The 18,785-nt window shown below is 42.4% G+C and overlaps 1 protein-coding gene across 1 annotated transcript in view; it reads right to left on the reverse strand.

Annotated features, from left to right (window-relative positions):
• Positions 1-17,979, reverse strand: part of FBXO42 (F-box protein 42) — a 91,603-nt gene extending 73,624 nt beyond the window's left edge. The window contains exon 1 of the mRNA XM_039508578.1: positions 17,788-17,979. The gene's annotated coding sequence lies outside the window, so the exon portion shown is untranslated. The remainder of the gene's footprint in view (positions 1-17,787) is intronic.
• Positions 17,980-18,785: the final 806 nt, after the last annotated feature.

Genomic DNA, 18,785 nt, shown 5'->3' on the forward strand with positions numbered 1-18,785 from the left:
TGGGAGTCTCCCTCCGCGCGCTGCTTCTGCCTGCAAGCATTACCTCCCGCAGCTCCCATTGGGCAGAAGAGTTGCGGGGACACTGCTTGCAGAGAGGGGCAGCACACGGGGCCACGTGTCCCTCCTGCCCCCCCGGGGCTGCAGAGGCACATTGCCCCTTCTGGGAGTGATGTGGGGCCGGGGTAGGCACCACCACCAACCAGGAGCCGCCAGAGGTAGAATGCTGCCCGGCAAGAGGTCACACCCCAAGCCCCACCCTGAACCCCCTTCCCAAAGCCAGCACCCAGCCCTGAGCTCTCTGCTGGAGCTAGCACCCCATATCCCTTTCTGCACCCCAAGCCTCACCCTGAGCCCCCTCCCAGAGCCAGCACCCCAAGCCCCCTCCTGCACCCAACCCCAAGCCCTGAGCCCTCTGCTGGAGCCAGCACCCCATACCCCTTTCTGCACCCCAAACCTCCTGCACCCCAAGCCCTAGCCCACCTCCCAGAGCCAACACTCTGCTCCATCTCCCAGAGCCAGCACCACACACACCCTGCCCTCTCACCCTCCCTCCCAGAGCCCACATCCTGCACCGCCTCCCACACCCCAACATTCTGCCCCAGCCCGGAGCCCCCTCCTGCACCCAAACTCCCTGCCCCAGGCTCAGCCCAGAGCCTCTTCCCACACTGCGAACACCTCGGCCACAGCCCAGAGCTCGCACCCCTTCCCGAACCCCAAACCCCTGCCCCAGCCCGGTGAAAGTGAGTGAGGGTGGGGGAGAGCAAGCGACAGAGAGAGAGGGGATGGAGTGAGCCAGGCAGGCCTTTGGGGAAGGGAAGGGGCAGGACAGATCCTGGTTTGCCCTTAGATTCAAAAAGTGATCTTGGGCATAAAAAGGTGAGAGACCACTGTCCTACAGTGAAGGAAAAAACTTCCAGGACTTAAGATTGCATCTACACCATGGGGTTATGCCACCCTAGCTGTGCCACTGCCATCCCAGTAGCGTAGACATGGCCTCAGTCAGCATTTAATGAGACACTCAAGTTGTTTACAATTGTCAGCCTACCTTAAAAACACTTATCCAACTGGAGGGGTTCTTCAGAGTCTAAGTCTTGAGGGTTGATTTTGTTTTGTTTTTTCCCCCTTAAAGAAATCACCTCTGAGAATTTTCTCTTCTGTTAGGTGACGTTTTTTGTTGGATTTGCAGATTTTTTCATGCCCTAACAGCTAATGCTATCTGCCCACAACCGCACTACCAAGGATGCTGGTGGAAACAAGAACCACAGGAGTAATTTCAGTTCTATTAAGAGGCAAGAGTGGAAAATGAATGTTTGCCAAATGGAAAAAAATTCAATGGGTAGGTAAATAAAAATGGCTGGCTTCTCTGTACTTAGCCATGTCCTTCCAAAGATCACAGAGCAGAGCGGGAATGCTCGAGCTGTGGTGCAGGGATCATGCAGGTGATGACGACCATTTACTGGACAGGTCACATTAACAGCTTCTGCCCTGCACTACAAGTACTATTTTTTCTTTGAACCAATCCCCTGGAAGATCATAATCTCATACTATGTATGAAACAAAATGCTGTAGCACTGAACTGAAGGAAAAATGCCTAGGAATAAAACAAAGCGAGATAATCAAGCCTCGCCTATTCTATCCCTGTGCCACTAGCACTACCAATAAATACCCCCAAAAACCACAGGAGGTATCCAAGCTTCACTTGTCTTTCTTAGTGCTAAAATGGGCAAATCCTATTTCCTCACCTCAGTAAAAAATATGGTAGAAAAGCTATTTACAAAAACAGATCGTACAGACTGTCAAGTCCACTGGAGTCAGGTGAAGAGCACTGAACAGACATAACAGAGGGAGTGGGAGAAGGATAGCTCAGTGGTTTGAGCATTGGCCTGCTAAACCCAAGGCTGTGAGTTCAGTCCTTGAGGGGGCCACTTAGGGATCTGGGGCAAAAATCAGTACTTGGTCCTGCTAGTGAAGGCAGAGGGCTGGACACAATGACCTTTCAGGGTCCCTTCCAGTTCTATGAGATAAATAATATATGGAGATGATACTTTTTTTTATAACTCAAGGAATAAGTTAACAAGTCTAAGAGACTAATTGTTTTAAGCACTAAGTGACAAGTGGAAGAACAGCAGGGAGAGAATAGATATTTAAGAGTGTCCGGGATCTTGGGGTAGATGGAGAGGTAGGGAAGGGATCCTGTAATGTGTGTGTAAAAGTTTTAAATCAATCCTTGAATTGCTGGCGCTCAATAATAAAGGAAAACCACTCCCCTTGGGGAGAGTCTAGAATTCTTTTGCAAAATCCAGTTAATTCGCAAGGGAAGAGTAGCACTACAACTGTGATTGAAGTAAATGTCAGTAACATGTTAAGAAACACCTGACATCACTTGTGCTGGAACAGAATCCTTTTCCTGATCTTAGTCCAGTAGCAGTGTAGGAAAATGGAAGAGGGATTTGGGCATTACACTACTGTACCTAGCAAATCAGACATTTTTCTGCAACGCTAAAGCACTGGAACACCGACACTAAAAAATGTACATGGGGTAATGAGCTTTGGGGAACAGAATGATGTGCAACATCCCTTGTCCGCAGAGACATAAAATGGCTGCATCGGATTGAGTCAGACTGGGGCATGGGAAGACGTTTTCAGTAAGCTTTTTCTCATCACCACCAGCTCTGAGAGTCCTTGGGAGTGAGGTCTGAAGCTGAACTTTTCCCTCAAACTGCTTTTCAAAAGGATACCCAAAGAAGGGAATCTACCACCTTGAGAATGAAATAAACCTTTGTGTAGATTCCTGCTGTTTAGCAATTGTTTTCCGTAAGTAGTTATTTCCTGTTGAACGTTTTAAAACAAGTACAGTATTACTATACATAAAGGACACCAGATACAAGCCTGTAAAAAACTATTTCAATTATACAGTGTCCTGTACTGTGTGTTATAAATCAAAATCATAGGAGTGGAAGGGATGTCAAGAGGTCATCTAGTCCAGTCCCCTGCACTCAAGGCAGGACTAAGTATTATCGATACTAGACCATCCCTGACAGGTGTTTGTCTGACCTGCTTTTAAAAATCTCCAACGATGGAGATTCCACAACCTCCCAGGGCAATTTATTCCAGTGCTTAACCACTCTGACAGGAAGTTTTTCCTAACGTCCAGTCTAAACCACCCTTGCTGCAATTAAGCTCATTGCTTCTTGTCCTATCCTCAGAGGTTCAGAACAATTTTTCTCATGCCTTTTTGTAAAAAGCTTTTATGTACTTGAAAACTGTTACCATGTCCCCACTCAGTCTTCTCTTCTCCAGACTAAACAAACCCAATTTTTTCCAATCTTCTATCAAAGGTCATGTTTTCTAGACCTTTAATCATTTTTGTTGCTCTTCTCCAGACTGTCTCCAGTTTGTCCACATCTTTCCTGAAATGTGGCATCCAGAACTGGACACAACACTCCAGCTGAGGCCTAATCAGCGCAGAGCAGAGTGGAAGAATTGCTTCTCGTGTCTTGCTTGCAACACTCCTGAATGATGATTGTGGTTTTTTTTGTAGCAGTGTTACACTGTTGACTCATATTAAGCTTGTGATCCACCATGACCCCCAGATCCCTTTCTGCAGTGCTCCTTCCTAGGCAGTCATTTCCCATTTTGTATGTGTGCAACTGATTGTTCCCTCCTAAGTGGAGTACTTTGCATTTGTCCTTATTGGATTTCATCCTATTTACTTCAGAGCATTTCTCCAGTTTGTCCAGATCATTTTGAATTTTAATCCTATCCTCCAAAGCCCTTGCATCCCCTCCCTGCTTGGTATCATCCACAAACTTTAGAAGTACTCTCTATGCCATTATCTAAATCAGCAGTTCTCATACTGTGGGCTGGGAGCCCAAAGTGGGTCTAGACCCCATTTTAATGGGGTTGCCAGGACTGGCATTAGATTTGCTGGGGCCTGGGTCCAAAGCCTAAACCCAAGGCCGCCACCTGGGGACAAAGCTGAAGCCCGAGCCTCACTGCCCTGGACTGATGCTGAAGACCGAGAGCTTCACCCTGGTCAACGAGGCTCAGGTTACAGGACCCCCTCCCAAAGCTGAAGTCAGTGGGCCATGGCTTTGGCCCCCTGCCCAGGGCGGCAGGGCTCGGATGGGCTCAGGCTTTAGTTCCTCCTCCTGGAATCGTGTAGTAATTTTTGTTGTCAGAAGGGGGTCTGGGTGCAATGAAGTTTGAGAACCGCTGATCTAAATCACTGAAGATATTGAGCATAACCCAGCCATACATTTTTTAAAATTTATTCCATCACCAAATTCTGGTAACAAACTGAAAACAGTCAGATACCAGGATTTTTAAAACAAAAGTTGGTAAAAATATTACTGCAAAAATTCAGGCAAAAAGCTAAAAAACAAAAGCTGACATTCAGTCCTAGTCTCTCCCCACATATTTTTGCATATTCAGCATGCTGCATAAAATTTAGACCTTTAATACCTAGGCACACTATAAAATATCCTTCAAATAAATTTGATGGATTTTTCTGTTGTGTTACATAGCCTTATTACTACTCCAAGTTGCTTGCATGCCAGTTTTATTCTTTAAACCTATTTAAAATCAAGTGGAGAAAACTCTCCTAGAAGAGTTGCCATAATAGACAATACCAGCACTGAAGAGGTTGTTCTGTGGCATGTAATGTATTGCTAAAGTTCACAATGCATATTGTTATCCCAACAAGCTTTGGATCAATCACACTCTGCATTAAATACATTTGCCTGCAGGTCAAATAGTTACAAAGCTGGGTCAGTAATCTGTGTGCTGGGCAGGATTCCCACTGGGTGGCCCACCTAACTACAGGACTAAAATCCTGACTGAGATCAAGAGTGTATTCCACACTTCCAGCGATCAAATCTGATTAAACCACTCAAAGATATTCTATCCAGACTGAGCCAAATGTAATGAAGCTTGGAATTGGCACAAACTGTGTAATCTGAATTAATTTAAAAAAGGACATTCAAGTAATTTAGATACAAATTTGACCCTATTTTGAAATGGTTCTAATCTAGTGGACTAATTCTCTGGAGTCTTTTGTGGGCACATGCTGCAGATTAACTCCATATGTGAACACTTATTCTGGAATAAGTGCCTTGCTCCTGTTTAACTTTCAAAGTGGTTTAAGTTAATCAGGAACAACTCCATGAGCAGACAAGACTTAAGAATCTGGATTTATTTTTTTTTAAATGCATTGCTCTTGATGAGACTGAGAAGACACTGTTATTCTAGTGGAAAGTACACAGGAAATGTTTTTGCTCCCATGCTCCCTCTGCTGGCTCTGAATCAGCTGTTAACTAAAACTAGTCTGAGAGCTGTGCTTTCCTATGGCAAAAAAAAGTTGGTTGATTTCAGCTCCATCAGAAATAAAAGGGGAAGTGCATGCTTGCCAAAAGAAAAAGGGGGAAAGGACATAAGTTGCAAAGAGATGGCTTTCAGGCTTCAGAATGTATTGGAAGATTTAAGAAGATTTTTTTCCAATCCTAAAATAAGTTGAGGACAGAGTACAATGCTTTTATTTTGATGGCAGTACAGAGTTTGTACAGAACAAATTGTGGAACGTCAGCAAGAATGTGGGTGTCTTTCCAAAAGTGCCAAAACTGAATCGCTACCAAGAACCCAGTTCACATTTGATAAAGGCTACAAGACACGTCAGTTAGATATTTTAAATAAATAGAGCTCAACTCCTTTCTCAGGATATTGAATTGCAGAGCATGTGAAGTTGTACTAGTAAATTAAAATTAAATCCACTGTTTAGAGGTCAGCTCTCAAGGTTACTATGCAGGATTGTTCCCCTTCGTGGTGTCTGAAATTATTTTTTAACCTACAAAGACCACTAAACCTAATCAACTTGCGTGTAGGTTTTAGGTGCATAAAATCAAGCCTACAGTTATGTCATTAGGGAGACATATGCTACACTTCTAGAACCAATAGAGCTTTGTGTGTAGTACTAATAAGAGTAATAAAACAGGCTATGTTTGCAGATTTTTATTAGTCTAATTAGTTCAGTGTTGTCTTAAAATACAATATCCCTATATTTGACCAATTAATACACTTTTTGCAGGGATAATTAAACTGAACATTTGTTTCTTCTGAAGAAAAACAGGAGCTGTGGACTTGATTTAAAGCAACCCAGGTATGTTCAAGGTTGCTTTTTCCAGCTACATTGCAGTAGACAGTCACTTGTAGCATATTAATCTTATTTTTTTTACGATAAAGGATTTTTTTTCCTGTATTACCACCACCTGATCAATATGAACCATTGTTTCCAATACAAACTATGAAACAGGTACTCACATGACTGACACCTAGGTTTGATAGACTCTTCTGTCCTACCTCCTGTAGCCAGTACATTACTCTTCAGTGTCCCTCCCCGCCACCTCCAACCCCCAGATGCACAAAGCCAAATTGTGCATCAAGGAGAGCATAGACTAACTAACAATGAATATCAGCAAGGGATGAGAGACGAAGGTAAAAATAAAGACCTTCATTTTCAAGGTTTACTTTTTGGAATTCAGGTTTAACAATCAGGTGGACTAACGCATTTGGGGATTGATCGTTTCTTCGAGGTGCTACTTGAGAGATCTCATGCAGAAGTAACAATACATGAGCCATACTGTTAATTTAGTATTTCCACACATTTAAAAATTAAGGAAGATCCTATCTGATCCTCAAATGGTCATCTGAAGACTGTTTATACTTAAGCTAGCCAACCACCAAATACACAGCACAGGTAAAATGGCAACTGGCCACATGGGAATTATTTATGTTGATAAATGTTTTTTTGATTTAATCCTAATTTTGAAAACTATATTTGGTGTATAAATCAGATTTTTTTAAAGGACTGACGCAGACCTGGAAGATGGAGGGCAAAACACAATTTCTCCTTTTTTAAACTGCCAAAAGAATAATTTATATGAGGGGTGTAATAATGAACCTGTGTAGTCCAAATGGACAGGTGGTAAATGTGAATAACTACGTATTTGGATAGATCAAAGTGAAAAACAACTAACTAACAAGGAGCATCAGATGGCATTAACCAAACAGAATTGATCAAGCACATGGGACAGATGAAAGGGAACCAAGAAACCAACAGTCACAGGAATTGCCAATAAGGGGGTCAAGGTAACCAAGCAGCATGTAATGGAGCAGGACAAAAAGATTATAGAAGGTAAGATCTGAGAGCCACATGCCAGGACAAAATGAGAACAGAAGCAAAGGAGAAGAGTTGTCTGAGAAAATATACAATTGGTATATTACCTCCGGTCACAGTAGTAATACAAGAATTTCCAAGTTGAAAAAGACTAGTTATTTGCATGACAGCATTAATTCGGCAGCAGGACATCCGTGTTTAAATTAATGACAATGAAAGAAAAGGGGTTAATGCTGCAAAACACCAAGTGAAAAGAGTGCAAGACTACTGCATTGTCACACAAGGTCAGGGAGATAACCATGTGTCAATTACACTTGTTCAGACAGTAAAGCAGCAGCCCATCCTGAGTGACAATTCCATACAGTTCACAGCATTTGCAGACTGGAAAGATCCTGCTAGATTGCACCTGCTTCATGAAATTTCAACAGGCCACAAGGAAACAAACACAAAAGGAAAACACTGACCATCTGGGTACTGCACCCCTAACACCAAAAACAGTTTTTTATAGTTGGGAATATTAAGTCAAGTATATACAAGAAAAACTTACAGGGATACTTTAAAAAAATATATAACTGTTTCCTTTTGTATATTGGAAATTTGCCCCCAGTTCCTGCCATCAAGGCCTGTGCCTCAAACCTTAATTTCAGAAAGATAAATACCGGCCTAATGCTGAGTTCCAGTAACAGCTGAGAGCTTCAGTTCCACAGAGTAACCTTAGGGACACTGTCATTCAATAAAAATGAAATGAGAGAGAGAAATTAAGACATTGTCATCTGACTTTGTATATTAAATAGAGCATGGAGGCGGATATAGCTTTGTCTAGAAGGATGATGGAGGTTTGAAGGAAGAAAAGTAATTAATATTTGTACACTTTTTTTAATGCTCAAAGTCAAGCAATTAATTGCAGCTTCAAGGAAGTGTACTGGTATGACAGATGTCAATAAAGTTCAGATTACTGAACAGATTTCCACCAGATTCATGCCTAGCGTCTGAGAACCAGTTCAAATCCTCAATAAAAGTAGTTTTCAGCACAAACTCCAGGTCAAAGTTAGGGTTACTGGCAGAGCAGTATATGCTGCTTCACTCCACACCCAAATTTTTAGTTTCTAGTTCTACTAGTCTCTGAATAAGCATGCATACACTTAACGAAGGGTGTTTGTAGAGATGCAAGTTATGTATTTACAATAAAAGCAAAATTATACTGCATCCAAATCTTAAGAACCATGATGCTCCATTACCCAGCTTGCAATGTTGATTAAGAAATTCACATAACAAGGAGCCTTGAGACATTTAATTTGAAGGTAGGAAGAGTATCTGGAATGCCATGTCACTTACCATCAAAAAGCAACAGTTACTGCAAAAGAAAAGGAAAGGTTCAGCATTCAGGATTTAATCAATCTCTAAAGCTGTTCGAATGCACTGCTTTGAAGAGTTGGCTATTGCAATGATCTTTATGCTTAGCAGCTATGGCATAAAAAAAAAAAATCTAGGTAATGCTAGTTTGTCATGGACAATACCATTTTAGCACCTGCACCAGATAATCTCCTCTGTATCCGATTCATATCCACTCGGATGAATGGTTTATTCTATACTATACCCAGTTAAGAACTGTGACCCACTAACCAAACTTGCCCTAAAAAGATGCTTCACGACATCCACTTGGTTAATTGTAACCACAGAGCCCATGAATCACGTTCTATGAACTAGGTCAGTGGTTCTTAACCATGAGTATCCGTACCCTTGAGAGTATGCAGAGGTCTTGCAGGGGTACATCAACTCATTTAGCTATTTGCCTAGTTTTATAAGTCTACATAAAAAGCACTAGAGAAGTCAGTACAAACTAAAATTTCATACGACTTGCTTACATTGGTCAATGTAAGTACAATGTTTATATTCCAATGGATTTATAATTATATGGTAAAAATGAGAAAATAAGCAATTTTTCAGTAACAGTGTGCTGTGACATATTTATGTCTGATTTTGTAAGCAAGTGGCTTTTAAGTGAGGTGAAACCTGGGAGTATGCAAGACAAATCAGACTCCTGAAAGGAGGTACAGTAGGTCTGGAAAGGTTGAGAGCCACATTCAACTTTCATGCTACAAAGGAAAGGACAAACCATCTACTAACATTCAATTTCATAATGACCAGGATCAAGGAGGAGGGAAACATCTTGGGTTTTTTCTACACAAGGCTTTTTTTAAAGCACTACTACTTTTAGCTGACAAAACTAATGCAACAAGCCACTAGCATGTATAATTTTCAGTTTCTAAGTCGAAAAAAAATTACATGACACCAAAAGTGTGTTATTAAAAAACCACACTTAAGACAGCCTTTCATATGTATAAACCTGCTGTTCAATTATAAAAAAGTTAACCTAAGTTCGTTCATAAATAATATTTTTATTATAAATTCCAACAGCATTCAGACAGTGGGTGTTCCACTGCTTAACTCTGTACATTTCACTGTGATAATTAACTCCATTTTATAGATAAGGAACTGAGGAAGCAGAGTTTCACAGCAAGTTGCTAACAGAGTTGGAATTAGAATTTCAGAGATTTCTGGCTCCCTAACCTGTGCTTAATAAACTACGACACTGCCTCTCTAAATATTAAAATTAATACTCCACTATTTGTGAGCGCTCGTTTGATATTTCTGACAGTTAACTAAAAACAAAAACACAATAAGCAAAATCTGAAAGGTTGGTGGATACCAATATGAGCAAGGTAAGTACAGAACTCTGCAGAGAACTCAAATGTTTGCCTTCCCTTTGAGCAAATGGGTTTAACATGTAAATTCAAATGTGTCAGCATTTGTCACTGGCATTCTCATTCATAATATGACCAGGGAGCACAAAGAAGCAATAAATACTTTGATCACTAATCTGTAAATAAAAAATGACATGTATTTAGTATATTGCAATTCAGGGGGGAGGGATAGCTCAGTGGTTTGAGCACTGGCCTGCTAAACCCAGGGTTGTGAGTTCAATCCTTGAGGGGGCCACTTAGGGATCTGGGGCAAAAATTGGTCCTGCTAGTGAAGGCAGGGTGCTGGACTCGATGCCCTTTCAAGGTCCCTTCCAGTTCTAGGACATTGGTATATCTCCAATTATTACCTTTATTACCTAGAAGGGAAGATATTTTGCATCTCTTCATTGGGGTCTATATGCACTAGGCAAGTACATTGTTGCAGGGACACTGGATGCATGTAATTATGACTGCACCATGTGTCCCTACAACAGTCAAACTACGATTTAACAAATATTGGACTGACTTGTAAGGCAACATTTCTACTTACATATAAAAATCCTGCCAAGCTACCATTAACTCTGTAGCTGGCAGTCTGGAATCCCTTATGCTAACCACCAATAAGTTCTGCACTAGCAATAGAAATTGGAAGAGCTAAAACTGCTAAAAATGATGTTTCTTACATGACTAGCACTGGTATTTCTACACATGCATGCAGGAGGAAAAGCAGCTCTGTAAACAGGATTCAGAAAGAACACTGGTCTCATGTGAGTGTTGATATATTTTAAGCAAGACAGAAGTGATTCATTTGGATTCTTAAGGACATAATGCAGATGGGGAAGAGAAGGATAAGTACCACCCCCGTTAGCTTGCTAGCCAGCCAAACATCATACAAAGATGAAGAGTACAACAAATTGGCCCTAAGGACGGTGAGTTATAGGGGATACAATGGCTATTCCACATTATGAGGTGGTAATTTTTTCTGGATTCCCCTGTGATCAGGCACATGCATGGACAGATCTGACATTAAGGTTTATATCAGATCTTTACACACATAAGAGGGAGGAGGACAGGACAATGAGAAAAATACAACCAGCCCAATGACTAAGACAGGTCAAGAGATGACTGGCCCGTTAATAGAAAAACAATGCAAATCTACAAAAATGTGAAATTAAAGTTAAGTAAAAAAAATCCAGCTTTGGTACAATACACCTTTACCCCAATATAATGTGGCCTGATATAACACAACTTTGGATATAACGCAGTAAAGCAGCGCTCGGGGCGGGGGGTGCGCACTCTGGCGGATCAAACCAAGTTCGATATAACGTGGTTTCACCTATAACGCAGTAAGATTTTTGGCTCCCGAGGACAGTGTTATATGGAGGTAGAGGAGTACTAGAGACAATTCACAGATTAAATTTCTAGTTAGCTCACCCACCCTGTCTCTCTCAACAATCTATCTTTTATTGGACCCACTTCTGATGGTAGGAGAAAGACACAATTTTGAGCCACACAGAGCTATTCTTCAGGTCACTAGTTCTCATTAGTAATTTACAGATTGAGTTTTATAATAGCTCGTTTTCTCGAATTAGATTTGTCAAAAGAGGAAAGATGTAACAAGTTGGACAATATATTTGCTTTTCTCTCTCTCTCTCGCCTGTCTTTCAACTATTTTCAGAATTTTTGTTTTTGTTTAGATTATTTTTATAACATTTTAGCAAAATGTCCTATAAAGGCAACACTGAGAAACTTTTTTAGAATACTACAAATAAATTACTCAGGCCATTGGCAAATTCAATAATTAACTTTTGGTCTTCTATTGCATTTATTTAGCACTTTTCATCCAAAGATCTTTCAAGAGTTCACAAAGTATCCCCATTTTAGAGTGCTCAACTGAAGCAAACCAGGGTGCACGGAGAACTAGAAACTACATCTCCTGACTCCTAGCTCCTCATTGTTAGAAAGACAGGGTGATCAGGTGGCTACAATCAAAATGAACTATACATGTGGGATCATTTCATCAACTACTGTGATGAAACATGATGACATCTACTAGCACACAAAAAGTTTGTAGTCCAAGAGTCAAAGATGCTCTCTGAACCAGGCATCGGTGACAGGAGACAGCCCGCACACCTGCTACACAGTTTGTGTGTCTCGGAGTTACGCTTTCTAGTACTCCAGGGACAGGCTAATGCTTGGCCCAGAATCATCTTACTCAAGTGGGCTCCTACAGTTACAAATTAATAATGGTTTGTTACTACAATCATTGAGCTACCCCAAAGTGAAGCAGATTGCGGGGGTCTAAGAGTGGGGAAGGGGTACGGTACAAATTCAGCAAGACAGAAAAGTTAACTTCCCACTTATCCCTTGAACTGCTACCTTTAATCTAAATAATTTTAGCTCATATACTTTACTCCATAAACTGGACCATGTAAAAAGGGTAAAAAAAGCCACTCCCACTTGTCTGTAAAAATATTTACTCAAATGTGACAGACACCTTCCTTTTCTTAAAAAAAAGAAATTTAACTGACAACGCAACCAAGAGACACTTAAAGACTAGTGATTTTCCATCCATTTGTGTCTAAAAAAAGAAAATCTTACCACCATAATGCACACAAGCAAAAGCCTCATTAGAATTTGAGTCGGATCACAAATAACATCAGTCAGAGGAGTAAACCAATGGCCTTCTGAAAATATAGCTTATTTCTAAAGAATTAAGCCTTTCAAAGAAGGTTCATCTTCCAAATACAAGTAGCCCCTTTCTTTGTGACTGGGAGTTCACAGAGAAAAGAATTGAAAATTTCAGTACAAGGGTATTCACAAATATTTATTAGAACGAATGAAACGCCTGTATTATCACAGTTCCCCCTGCACACTTGAAGTATGCAAGAATTTGTTATCATTTAAACAGGAGCAGTTTGGGGACTTTGAACACATTATAAAAACACCTCTTTCATGGTGCCTAGTCTCAATTCCAGTGTGATAAAAGTTTAGAAATTGACAGTACCAGGTCCCACAGCAAACAAAATATCACTGTTTAAGCACTTACAAAATCTGGCACCCGAATCAGTACAGGTTTTTCTGATCAGTACACAGAAAGATGGATTTGCTGCTTTTTCATGTTCAGACATATCTAGAGAAACGTTATGTTTATGCAGTGGCTTTTATTCTGAAGGATCCCAAATCACTTTGAATACTAGCAGGTGAGTGAACATATGTAATGAAATGCTTCCACCTCTAAGACAGTATATCCCGTCTGTGCCAGCAAAAATAAATATTTTTTCAACCCCCAGAGGGCATTTTAATTAGGCAGAATGTACACCTACCTATTTTTAATTTTGCCAAGACATCCTTACCACTGTGAAAAATGACTGCCTTTCACAGCAAGACCTTGCTTTTACATTTCTTCTAGTACACAATCAGCATAGTACCGCCACACATCATGCTATGGCACTGGTTAAGTACTGACTCACTAAGTAACACTTTCCTCTCTGAGTGCAACACCATTTCCTGCAGATCTCTGGGCTGTCCTTAGAAGCCCCTCCTCAAAGTAATGACCAGATTAACACTACTGATCTCATTAGATCTGACAAGATCACGGCCACAGGGGGTACAGTTACACAGACATAGCACAAAGATGCTCACGTAACAAGCAAGCAAAAATTAATTCAGGTAACACTACGAACCCACCTAAAACCAATGAATGCCCAGTCCACTATGGAACTCAGGAACTTCACATGACAAAATAAACCAGACAAACAGTTTAAAATGCATCCAAGTCATGTGAAACAATATAGACTGTTGGAGTATGATTTATACTCCAATTCACATTAGATGGGAGGTAAATTCCAATTTTTATTTGTTTCTATTTACAGGCATTTGGGTGGTGTCCATTTCCCTGCTAGAGGAGCACACATATCAATGGTTTCTAGCAAACTAGGGAAGAGGACATACCACAAAACAATCTAATGGGAATGAACTGAAGCTCTAGGACATTCATGGCACTTGAGATTGTAAACTCCTACAGGCAGCAACAATATTTTCTGCATCTAGCACAATACCAAGCCCAGTATTGCCACTTTAACAATACAGATGTCTCACTGGGCTATAAGTAAGTATTTTGGAAAGGAAATTTTAATTCAGCTATTTGAGACAATATGCCAAACTTTGTTTTCTTAAGCCCATGTCCAATATCAGAAAGATGTCTTTTAAAAGCCAATGGGACTATGAAATTCATCAGTGTTTATTAATGTCAAATTTGTTAGAGACATGAATCAATATCTTCTGACAAATTTCTCTAATAACCAAATACAGGGGGGAAACATCACACTGCCACAAAGGTGTATTTATATAGACTGGTAACCTCATTAAGCAACCCTATGTCACAAGCTGTGGAAGCAGCATAAATTGGCAATTACCTCAGCTGACTAAAGTACAATTTAAGTGTATTGAAGTTTTGAACACACATTTTAAAAAAAACAACCATTCATATTCTGGGAATGAATTGATAATAAGCCTCCTCTCTCCACACGAAACGTGTACCTTGTCCCCTGCCAAATACAGTTCGTGTCACTCTTTCCATGAAACATATGGAAAGAAAGAAACTCTAAAACTAAATACAGAGCCAGACTGTGTTAATATTCTAACGTAAGGACTGCCAAATGCAGCTCACCAGCAAAAAAACAAACAAATGCCCCAATTCAAACAAAAATAGTGGAAGTAGTATCCTCTAATACCAATTACCTAAAATCCTCCAAGTAACATTTAATCCAGGCTCCTTACTACCAATGAATGATCTGAAATATTGTATTTTAACCACAGCTACAATGTGAGTCCACTTTGCGCACGAGCCTCATTCTTTAAAAAAGGTTCTTTTACAACTTTCTTGAATTTTGAGAATGGAAAAGTCCATTATTGAAATTGACAATTGGAGTGCTCGCAAGAGAGTTTATTTATCGAGAGACAGTAAAGGCGGATGATAGAAAGTTCAGTTTGTTTTACTATTATACTTGCAGTCGTTAGAGCATATGAGAGAGAAATGGCGCACACAGCACTGAAAACTATCACTAACTATTGTATGCAACAATGTAATCTCTTAAGAAAGAGGTCCCTACCCCTCCCCAAGTAAGGTCCAGGGACAAAACCCTAGTAAGAATCCCAGCATCCTTCCCTCCCCAGAAGCTGGGTTAGGATATCGCTTCTCATCAAAGTACTGCCCCAAACCATGATGGTGAGCCTCCCCTAATATTTCAAGCCAGCATCTAGTTAACAGGTTTAGTTTCTGATTAGCACATCAGATAAGTTTTTCATGCCCTGATTATAATAATTTTACTGTGATGTTGCATCAGTGTGTCATGACAATGCAATGTCGTCATATAGATGTGACTTCATAATGCACACAATACTGGGGCATCATATACTGATTCTTTCCGGCTCTGTGGTGCCATTAGATGGCAAGGCAGCTCGTAAAGGCTGAACTCTGCTACTCTTCAGTTTAGAAGTTAGGTTAGTAGTGGTATCTCAAGTGCAATCAACCCCTCCTTTAGAAATGACCATGCCCAGATCAAATCTGTTTTTCTCTTTCCAAATAAACAGTTTCTTTTGCAAGGTTCCACCATTTATTGGCCTGCAGTGTAAACAGTTCTCACTATAACTGAAACCATTCTAATGCAAATGATGTGAGGCTTGCTTAATGCCGATTGATGGGCATTAAGCAAGCCTCACAACAGAAGTCCCACAATTTGGGTTAGTTTATAAGCAGGAAAGAGTTACAACAAATAGATACCATATACTACAGACACACACATTTCAATACAGTCAGACTTCCTATGCCTTTCGTTCTTTTCCCAACACCTCCAACAGCAGAGATCAGATCACAAAATCAGGAATGCAAGGTGCCAAGGTTCCACCCTCAGCCTCGGAGGCCATGAAAAAAAAAAAAGACACCTACTCTCAGAGATGGAATATGTTAAGATTTCAAACTTAAATTCCACTGTGTAAAATACATCAGGCAGAGAGGCTTGGTTCCATCTTGCTTACAACAATACAATGTAACCCTCGTAAGTAAGAGCTATGCATTTTGAGACAATTCCACTGAAGTAATACTACTCAGTTCATCAGTATAACAAAAAGCCCTTTTTCACTAATATCACCAGTGAACCAGGCTCCAAGAAGAAAGCCAGAGAAAGTGGATAATGTAAAGTAATACCCATGCTACCATCTCTTGCTGTTTATGTTACAGGTTTCAGAGGGGTTGCCCGGTTAGTCTGTATCAGCAAAAACAATGAGGAGTCCTTGCGGCACATTAGAGACAAGGAATTTATCTGGGCATACGCTTTTGTGGGCTAAAACCCACTTCATCAGATGCATGGAGTGGAAAACACAGTAGGCAGGCTTAAATACACAGTAGATGGGAGTTGCCTTACCGAGTTGTGGGGGAAGGGGGTCAGTTCACCACTAGCATTAACACAATGTAAGCTTCCTAAATCCAACATATATATTATCACAGAGACCCAAGGCACAAAATGCAGAGCCCAGTTTAGATTCTGTATTCACACCAAGTTCTCCAGGGATCCGAAATATTTTCTTTGGACTCATCTTTATTTTTATACATATAAAATGCCATTTCTACTGGCGGCTTCATTATAACACCAGCCTTGTTATGAAAAAGATTACAACTGAACACAAGTTTTCTCAGTCCTGATTGTCTGGATCTGTGTTACCTGAAATTTATGCTTAGTGCTGCATTGCTGAAGTTTGTGTTTTTTAATGAAATCCCAATTCTATGACAGCTTTGGCTTTAATCAAGGTTTAATGCCCTTCACAAAAACAGAATGTATTGGAAGAAATCCCTTTTCTCAGAATGCGCTTTCACTACGATATCCCAGACAATGAATATACTGAGAAGAGGAACAAGCTTTTTCCTTATTCCTAAAATGGTGAAGTTGCGACATCCTCTCAGAAGTTAGTATTTAGTGAGTAATAAAAAAAAAGCAAATGGAAATCTTAGTGCAATTGTTCCTCACACAAGCAATATGCTACGATGGGGCAGAACCATCCTCCCGTTCAGCATAGCAATCAAAATAGAAACTTAAAAAATCATGCCTTATATGTAGACTACTCTTGACTGACTAGGTTTTGGCAGGAGCTGCGGTGTGTAATCTCCCTTATCAGCATTGTATCAAAGACAGCAAAAATAAACAGCTTTCGTTAGAGAAGCGCTTGAGGTCTCTGTGTCTATCAAACGGGAGGAGCAGTGTCTCCAACTCTTGTCCCCGGATTTGCTGTTTAATCCCCCCTTCCAGACCTCCCTCCCTAAAAGCAGGCACCTTCACACCAGGGCAGAACAGGTCTTCCCTGAGCACACCCCAGAGCTAGTTCCTCTCTGGGAAACACCACTGAACACTGCAGGTGCTTCCACAATCACCTCCTCTCTCTGAGCCCTGCTGAGAGGCTGCAAGCCCCCCCGCCCCAGACCTGGGGGCAGGAGGAGGCACATAAAGCCTCCCACCCCTCCTCACCCCCCAGGCGCGGAGAGGACACGCCTGGTCCAGGTTTCCACTCCCCTAAATCAGAGCCTGGTTTGGGGGGCGGGAGCTTAGGGGCTCCTCTCACCCCAGCACCCCCAAGCAGAGCTTCTCTCCCGTCCCTTCTCTCCACCCCAAGTTTAGGCATTAACTCCCTCCCCGGGGCCCCCGAGGCGGCTTCCCGGCCCCCCTTACAGACGGGGGCGCCCCGCCCTAGAGAGCCAATCCCCTCCCCCATACACAGGTGGGGGGTCACCGTCGGGGGGACCCCTCCCATCCGCAGCCCCGGGGGCACCTCCCTCCCGCACGCTCCCCGGCCGGGCCCCCGCCCCCCGGCGGGACTCACCTCCGCGCCGCCGCCTCGCTCGGGTAAAGGCAGGAGCCGGGGCCCTTCCCCCTGCTCCGCAGCCGCGCTGCCCAACCCCCCTCAGAGCAGCGGGCACCGGGAGCCCGAGCCGCCCTCGGCCGCCGCCATCTTCGCTCCGCTCGGCAGCATCGCAGCCGCCACCGCTCCAGTCCAGCCGGGAGGGGGAGCGCAGCGCGCAGGCGCGCGCCGGCCAGGTCACGTGACGTGGGAGCGACTGAAATCGGGTTCAGAAGGTCACGTGAGAAGAGGGACGGGAAAGGCGCCATACTGAGAAGGTCACGCAAAGGGGACCGGTCTGGGGGCCATATTGGGGAGGTCACACAGCTGGGAAACAGGCCTGTAGGAAGAGTTAACCCAACCTGCCGCCATGTTGGGAAGGGCAGTGGCGGGGAGAAAACGAGTACTCCCAGCAGGGACACAAATGAGAAAGGACAGGCGCCATGATTGGAAGGTCAACGAAGACGGGCAGGCTGAGCACCATACTTGGAAGGGCAGTTTTCGCACAGGAAAGGGTGTGGCTGTCACGTTGAGAAAGGCAAATATTGGTAGAGCATGAGGTCAAGGAAGGGCGCCATATTGGAAGGGTCACTGAAGACTGCGAATGTGGCCACCATATTGGGAAGGGCGTGAAAGGGGTTGGCACCATGTTAAAAAGGGCAGTTATGGAGGGAGAGTGCCAATGCTGGGCACCATGTTTGGAAGGTCATTTGCAGCCTGTCATTGCAGGGCCTGTCTCCCAGCCCTTTGCACCCTACCCTGGGTGCATCGGTTAGCTGGGCTGCATCCTGCATAGAGACCCTGTCCCCAAGAACCATGCAGGCCCCTTCCCCCCAGATCACCCCTCTCCCACCCTCCTGGGGGCAGAGCAGGTAAACGAGGGTTTTCCACAAAGGAAAGGTGTGAAATTTGCTCCAGCCGCCCCTACCCACAAACGCCCCAGGGTCAGTTGCTAACTGGGAGTCCGCTTCAGGCAGAGA

This window comes from Mauremys reevesii, linkage group 21 (genome assembly GCF_016161935.1).
Source record: "Mauremys reevesii isolate NIE-2019 linkage group 21, ASM1616193v1, whole genome shotgun sequence".
Classification (NCBI taxonomy): Eukaryota; Metazoa; Chordata; order Testudines; family Geoemydidae; genus Mauremys; species Mauremys reevesii.